Source organism: Caretta caretta, chromosome 4 (genome assembly GCF_965140235.1).
Source record: "Caretta caretta isolate rCarCar2 chromosome 4, rCarCar1.hap1, whole genome shotgun sequence".
Lineage (NCBI taxonomy): Eukaryota > Metazoa > Chordata > Testudines > Cheloniidae > Caretta > Caretta caretta.
Window position 1 is genome coordinate 108,507,515 of NC_134209.1, and position 8,837 is coordinate 108,516,351.

Genomic DNA, 8,837 nt, shown 5'->3' on the forward strand with positions numbered 1-8,837 from the left:
CAGCCGCTTCGGGGGCCTGTAGAGCTCGCCTGGGAAAGGGGTGGGCAGCGGGCTAACATGCTGCCTGGCTTCCCCTCACAGCCTGGCGTGGACGGGGCGAGGTAGTCGCGGGGCTGAGCGGGCTCTAGGCTCGCCGTCCCTTGTGGCTGGGGAAGAAGGACTCGGGAGGCTACAGCGGGGAAGATTGGGGAAGGGCCATTTAGCGCTCTGCCCTCCGACCAGAGAGCGTGACCCCCAGGGGGCCGGCTGTTCCTTCCAGTGAGAGCTCGGAGGAGATGCCTGGCCTGTGGTAGAGGCTCTCTGGAAGAAGTAGGAATGGTTTATGGGCCTTTCCAGGGAGGGGAAGGCCTGTAGGTCATGCCCTGAAAACCTGCCTGGCTTGCCTACAGAACCCTATGAAAGAGGGGCTTTGGGGACTCAGCCCATGATTTTGAAGGGAGCTGGTAACCCAGAGAAACCTGTGTTTTGTTTACTTCTGTTGGTTTTGCTACAAGACTCCAGGAAGACAGAGTAAGGGGCAAACGTGTCAGTCCAGTCTGGTGGACCATAGTACTGTGGAACTATACCTCAGAAGGGGTGAACTGTGGTTTAGCCAGAGGGCTAAATTAATATGCTGGCAAAGGGGATGGAGCAGGATCTGACACAGTGGCTACACCTGATGATAGAAAGGTAGGCCACCGTTATATCAAAATATGCAGGTAGGTATGGAGAACAGCCCACCTAAGATGTGATTTCACTCTTAGGAGTGTGGATCACATGAGTATTAAAGTCTCCCAAGGAAGTGAATGAGTTTCACACAATAAGTTGGACAGCAACTCTTTTAGTAGTATAGGAAGCCAAGGATAGATATATCACTTCCTGGGTGATGCACAATGTGAAAGTTGTACCCTGACAGTTAGAGAATGATTCTCTAGTCTCAGTGATGTTACAAGGAATGGTTTCTTTAGAACTGACGGTGGTGGTTTATGGTTGAACTTACTCGTAACATGGCCATCATTTGTGTGTGCTTTAATTTTTTTGTTTCCAGCAGCACACACACTGTGTTCAGTACTGTACAAAAACTAAAGAAGGCACAGTCCCTGTTGATGAAAGTGTGTGCAGCAAAGTACCGTTAAATATAGTTTCTTTTCATGTGCCCTCTTCCTCTGTGATGTGCGTGACTGATGCATAGCATTATGGTCTGTTTTCTTCGAGCTGTATTGCACCAAGTGCATTCTTAGATGCATCTGTTTGTAGAATCAGCTCTTTCTTAAGATCAAATACCTTGCTTTTGACACAATAGGTGAATGGTATTTTACAAATCAAGCTTTTAGTACCTTTGCAGAAAGGATGATCTTGCAGTTAAAGGACACTGGCCTGATAAGAAATCTGGCTTGCTTCCTTTCTGTCTCACACTTCTTGTGTGACCTTGGGCAAGTATCTTCATGCCTCAGTTCCCCATCTATAAAAATGAGGATAATAATGCTTCTCTACCTCCGTAGTGTCTTGTGAAGATAAATTAATGAATGTTTATGGGGTGCTAGGGTACTACCTAGATGACTGCAATAGAAAATAAATACAAATAAACTAAATTAGCATCCTGATTTTAAATGCATCTGCCTTTTCCCACCAATCCACAGTAGTAAGAAACTTTTAATTTTCAGCCTTTGCTCCTTAGGGAGCTGAGAAAACATTAACTCCACAAGTAGTCTGAAGTCTTTCTGTTTTTCCCATGAGGTTGCCAGTACTTTCTGGGTGCTGGAAATCCAGTAATATCCATAATAATATAAATGGCAGTGGATTTTGTCTGTTTTGTGTATGGAACTCTCATTTCCATCTGATCATGTACAATTCCCATAGTGTAAACAAACTGATCAAATTAATTCAAATTACTATAGCACCTTTATATAACACCCTCCATTTAATTTGCTGCACTCCTTATCCCTGTTTTCCTCATCTTCCCCCATCCTTTACTCGTTCTCCCTAATCTCCACTCCAGACTCACCTTATGCTTTTCCTGTTCCCTCTCTCAGTTCTCTTAAAGGGGAAAAAGGAAAGAAAAATAAAGATGCTGAATTTAACGGCATTCTGTAGGTTTGGTTGTGGTAAGGTTAATGCAGGAGGGGAATTTGTAGGATTAAATTATGGTTTTTCTGACTACCCATTTTAATGCCTTGTCCCCTCCATTTTCCCATTTTATTCTATTCAGATTAATGGAAATTTTGCTATTATGACTTCTTGGGGTTAATTTAGAATTATTCAATTATCCTTGGGTTCAGAACATGAAAAAATGCATGTTAATACCAACTTTCCAGTGTGCAACTTTGGGCTCTGATCCTACAAATGCTTGTGCACATGTTTAATTTCAAATACATGAGTAGTCTCATTGGACATAAAGTTAAACACATGAATAAATGTTTGCAAGATTGGGTTATTAAGGACTCAGTTTTCCAGTAGAGTCTGCATGGATGTCCACTCACAACTCAATGGGTTTAAGGGCCATCTACATATATTCCTTTGCAAGATTAGCCCTTAAAATGTTATTTCCACTTTTCTAATCTCACTAGTACAGAGTTGTTGAAAACAGTTTAATATTTCTTCACTTCCTTCTGACACTTTAGGGATTAAGTGATAAGTAAAGGTGACCTTCAAGGATTTATTTTAAAAATTCTGTTTGCCCTCTTTTGCTTCTTTATGCTATATAGTGAGGCCTGACAATTCTCCTCCCCCCTCGCTTTTTAGCTTAGAAAAATCAGGAATATGAAATCCAGTCTTCCCTGGTTTTGCTGGTAGACTTCTTGTAAGAGAGAGGGATACCTCAGGAGATACATACTGTGACTTCACACACTTTAGTAAAAGGAAGAAGTATTGACTCTTTAACGAAGACCTAGAACAGGTCTAGGCTACAAATTTTTGCCAGCATAGCTATGTTATTCAGGGTGTGATGAGATGTGACTTCTGACTGACATGGCTGTGCTGGCACTGTAAACACAGTTATACATGTATAACTGTTTTTGACAGTATAGCTTATTTCACTTGTGGAGGGGGAAGCTGGAATAAAACTATACTGGCAAAAGCACAGCTTGGCAGTATAAGCTGCATCCACACTAAGTGTTTTGCTGATATAAGTATCAGGTACTCCCCAATGTAGACCTAGCCATGGTTTTGATTTTTGTATTGTTAGCTTCATCTATGCCCAGAGATGGAATAGTATTACTGGCTGCAGTAGGGTTTTTATAAAGCATGGTATGTTCATTTTATATCAAAAGTTATTTAAAATCTTTATTAAAAACAAACGATAACACAAAATCCAAGATGGGTGCAGAATCCTTGAGCTCTTCTTTATAATCCTTATCCCACATCCTCTCCCTCTCTTTTTGTTATCCCTCATCTTCTCTTTTTTCATATATATTAAGCTCTTCAGGCCAGAGGCTGCCTTCTTATTTGGGTGTAAAACATCTCTAGCACATTTTTGGGTACTGTAAAAGTAGTAATTAACAATAACCTTGCAGATCTCTATCAAGCCTTCTTAAAACTACACTACCCACTTGCTGAAGTGAAAAAACAGATTGACAGAGCCAGAAGAGTACCCAGAAGTCACCTACTACAGGACAGGCCCAACAAAGAAAACAACAGAACGCCACTAGCCGTCACCTTCAGCCCCCAACCAAAACCGCTCCAGTGCATCAAAGATCTACAACCTATCTTGAAAAATGATCCCTCACTGTCACAGATCTTGGGAGACAGACCAGTCTCCGCTTACAGACAGCCCCCAACCTGAAGCAAATACTCTCCAGCAACCACACAACAAAAACACTAACCCGGGAACCTATCTTTGCAACAAAGCCTGATGCCAACTCTGTCCACATATTTATTCAAGTGACACCATCATAGGACCTAATCACATTAGCCACTCCATCAGGGGCTCATTCACCTGCACATCAACCAATGTGATATATGCCATCATGTGCCAGCAATGCCCCTCTGCCATGTACATTGGCCAAACCGGACAGTCTCTATGCAAAAGACTAAATGGACACAAATCTGACATCAGGAATCATAACATTCAAAAAACGGTAGGAGAACACTTCAGCCTCTCTGGCCACTCAGTAAAAGGTTTAAGGGTGGCAATTTTGCAACAGAAAAGCTTCAAAAACAGACTCCAAGGAGAAACTGCTGAGCTTCAATTAATGTGCAAACTAGATACCATTAACTTGGGTTTGAATAGAGACTGGGAGTGGCTGGGTCATTACACATATTGAATCTATTTTCCTATGTTAAGTATCCTCACACCTTCTTGTCAACTGTCTAAATAGGCCATCTTGATTATTGCTACAAAAGGTTTTTTCCTCCTGCTGATAATAGCTAATCTTAATTAATTGGCCTCTACAATTTGTATGGCAACTTCCACCTTCTCTGTATGTATGTGTATATATATTTCTTACTATATGTTCCATTCTATGCATCCAATGAAGTGGGCTGTAGCCCACGAAAGCTTATGCTCTAATAAATTTGTTAGTCTCTACGGTGCCACAAGTACTCCTGTTCTTCATGCAGTCAAGTCTATCAAATGGAGTTCCTCCTATGGCAGCTTCTGTTTCAGATAAAATCTTAATCAAGTTGGCAACTTTGTGACTCAAGTGATTCAAAGATCTAGAGTCAATAGATTATTAGTTCACAAAAATAATTGGTTGTATAAGTCTACCCAGTTTAAGCTGTCATCTGAACTTTCCTGTTGTTCGTCCTATAGGTTGCAATGTCCTGGTTTGTGAACAAGTGTAACACTGCCCTCTACTGGATGGAATATGTCAGATGTGCCTGGTGATGTAAAATACCTAGAGCATTCTATTGACTGAGCTAAAGTAGCCCTGCTACTACTAAGCCATCCGGTCTGTCTTGTGAGACAATTCAGAGAGAACTACATGAGTCTTGCAGTCAGAGAAAAATCAAAAGAAAAGGGATTATTTGATTTTCACCATATGGAAGTGAACCATACAGTACTACCAGCTACACTTATTCTAAGTTTACACCGGATAACAACCTCCAACTTAAACAGCAAATGATAAATAATCCTTATGCAAAGAAATTTACTAGAATGAATAATAGTAGCACACTGCTGCTATTTACATATTGAGCCTAAATGCAAGTTTTCATTAGAAAATGCTGCTCTCATCTAGATCTTTCATCATTTGGCTACCTCCCTGCCTTTAGCTTCTAAATCAATCTGTTACACATGAAAACCAACAATATCAAGCAGTATTATTGTTTTCTTAAAGGTTTATTTTCTTGCCATTTGTGGGGGATAGAAAGTGACTCCTACCATTGTAGCAAAAATTATGGATACTGACTTCTTTCTACCAGCAACATGACCAAAACAAAAAAAAAAAAAAAAAAAAAGGACAGGTGCCTTCTTAGGGATCCTTTAAGAAGCAAACTTAAAATATTAATGATACATTTCAGGGCCTGAAAGAACTAAAAGTTATATAGATACTGAAGTAATGACGGAAGAGAAGTGAGGATTTGGCCATTATCACAAAACAAATTCACCATAATCCATTGGTACTGTATTACATACCATTTGGAAACATTCACCCCTGTGAGCTAAGTATTTGTACTGGTATAAGTATTTTCTGCATTGCTAGTGTTACCATCGAATACATTTTAAAACTTATATAGTGTTACATTTTAAAAGCCTTGTGATGTTTAAAAAAAAAATTATAATCTCCCTGTGGGATACATAGGTGTTGATCTCATTTTATCCCCTCCTAGCATCCTTTGGTAGAGTCCAGTAGGATGCATTGGGGGTGTGACTTGAAAGCACTGTACTCTGACAATCCCTGTTCCTTCTACTAAAGCATGCGAAGTCACAAAATAGATCTCTTGAGACATCCCTTTCTCTCACAATAAGTCCTTAGGGATGCTCTGTTTTGCTGTCTTGCCCTGTTAATAATGTTGCATATGTCCTCTTCCCCTTCCTGGTACTGCTTCTGCACACCAGAAAGCTATCTTAGAGAAGGTAAGAGCCTAGTTTTGCAAGGCATGGAACTGAAGATGCTCAACCCCTCACATGATTAGGCCCCAAATGATTTGCCAAATGTCACATGCTAAGTCAGCAGCAGAGCCAGGGTTAGAAATAAGGAATATCTGGCTCTTTGCTTTGTGATTATTACTTCTCTGTTTAAAAATAACTTTTTGCATTTTCCAGTTGCCCTGAAATGTGCTGTCTGCCTTACAAAGCAAGTAAAGACATGGTCCCTGGTCAACAGGACACAATTAGTTAGGGTAATGAGAGGAGGGAAGGGAAGGACAAGAATGAGAATTATAGGACATGACTATTCCGTCAGGCACAGGGGGGCATGGATCAGTGTTCACATTGCACTCCCCATCAGTACCTGGCCCAAGCTGGGGATGCTGATGATCCAACTAGCAGACCAGATTCAGTGATGAATCCTGGTCACATGACACCTGAGGCACATTGCACATCCGCTAAGACGAAGTCAGGCAAATACACATCTTAATGGTTCTGTTGTTGGTTTTTGTTTACCTTTCCTCCCCCTCATCCATAATAGGCAAAATGGCAGAAGTGATTTTTTTTTTTTTAAAAGGAGGAATTGAAATGAAATGAGGGAGCCAACAGGTTTGGAGGGCAGTATTTAGGCATAAAAGACAGCCTGAAAGAAGACACAAAGACCTTTGTAAGAGAAGGGATATCAAGGCTGAAATCAATTAGTGTGGGAGTGATGTGCAAAAGACCCACAAATCATAAATGTAGTTAGGCATTGTGCCATATCATCCTTGAAGACTAGAAGAAGTTAGAATTTAATGTGCATTGTAGTAGGTATCCCGTGATGTCTCTTCGGAGGGGAGTGACACAGTGGAAAAGACGGATGGTTTGGCAGCAGTATTTTGGATGAACTGGTTGGTGTTGAAGCTAGGGTGCATTACAGAATGCTGTAGAATAAGAATGTGGAGGTGGGACTGGAATAGCAAAGGATGCTACAGTTCAGAATTGAAGAGCATTGGTAGATCTGCATGGAAATCTGGAGTAAAGAATCTGTTTTCAGACAATAGATGCAATCACAATATAGTCACATTCACATAACACTAGAACTAGATCCCTGGTCCATCAGCAGCTAAAACAGATTTCTATTCCTTAAACTTAAAGGAGAGCCATAGGTATGTATTAACAGATTAAGACACTGTATACAACAGCAAAAAACTTCCCCCAGCAAAGAGTTTATAATTTAAAAGGCATAAATAAGTACAATACAAATAGTAATGAACAACATGGTATGTGAATGTGCAGGTAGACTTCAGACTATGTGGGTTTCTCAAGTGAACTGAAGGGAAAGCAAGTGTATTCCAGGGGAATCAAACATCTAGTGTTGTGAAACCCTCTATGAAATTCTATATCCTGTAATCACAAAGATCTGAATTAAAATTTTGCAACAGTCCTTAGAATTTTCCTTAAAAAATACTTTAAAAAAATCTAGAAGTGTACTCATTTTGTTCAGTCTACTAATCTTGTAGTCTGTTTTAAATTTCAGAAGCACTTACCACAGTAATTTAAATTTTAAATTACAGCTGGCATTTCTGAGCCTGTTTCTAGTGGCAACCATCTTGCTAAAAAGGCAATTATCTGTGATGGTAGGAATCAAATCTTCATCTGGTGTAAGTCTTTTGTAAGATCATGTAAATTTTACAAAAATGTGGGAAAATGTATGTTGGTTTTTTTTTTTTATAAATTAGTAAAGTTTTGGACCTTGTTGCTTGCATTAAGATCATCTCATCCTGAAAGTGACATGGAGGAATCTAAAAAAAAATTTGTTGGGAACACTGATTACATTTATGTATGTTAATAGTAGCCTAGATCATCTGTATTTTGGAAAATAGGACAGTCCTGTATAAAAACTCTCCATTGATCTTATTGTGTTGGCTAAAACTAAATTAGTAATACACATTGCGCACACACTGTGGGAAAGAGACTGAGAGACCTTCCCCATCGGACCGTATGAACTGGAACCGTAAACCCACTGAACATTAAACCCCACCAAATGAGGGTAGACCCATCCCCACCCCCGTATTCACTCACTATGCCCAGCATACTGAACATAGCCGTTGTGTGGATAACTTACCCCATATCTCGATGTCTGTACTCTGACCGGTTAAACTTTTCCCCCAGTCGGGGAGATTGCAGATTATTATGTGATCCTTGCTCCACCAGCTCCTAAATTGAATTTTGCACCCCCTGATAATCTGTACCTTATCCCCTGACAACCAGAAACTTCTATGCTTGAACTCTGTACCGTTCCTTATTTCAACATTATCATGAATTCTCTCTCAGGCAAAACTCTTTTTGAAATTAATGGGAGTTTTGTCTCAAAACAAACTAAAAACTGAGCCAAGAATTCAGAATTTGACTACAGGGTTATTGTTGGGGGTTTTGTTCTAATACTATATTAAGAATACATTTAGAATGGTGTGTGTATGTATGTCACATACATCTTCTAGTGGCTGCTACTTGTGGATGCATACACAGTAAATGGCTTTACGAAAAAAAATAGTGATATGTTGCTGTGATTTTGTTTAAAGGTTTTGAATGGTGCTTGGTACTGGGGCAACTTAAATTAACTAAAACAACTGTTATTTTGTATCTGCAGTCAGAATTCATCCTTAAGAGCTTGAATTTTAGTGGAATTGAGTTCCAAGATAGCTCAGTCACTTTCAGGATGAGCCAAAGAGCCAAATAACGCAAAAAAACCATACAATCCACAAATCCTTTTGCAAGCTGAAAAACAGGGAGTGTCCTGGTGGGTAAGAAAGCAGAACATCTTATACAAAGTGGGAGTTATGCCAAA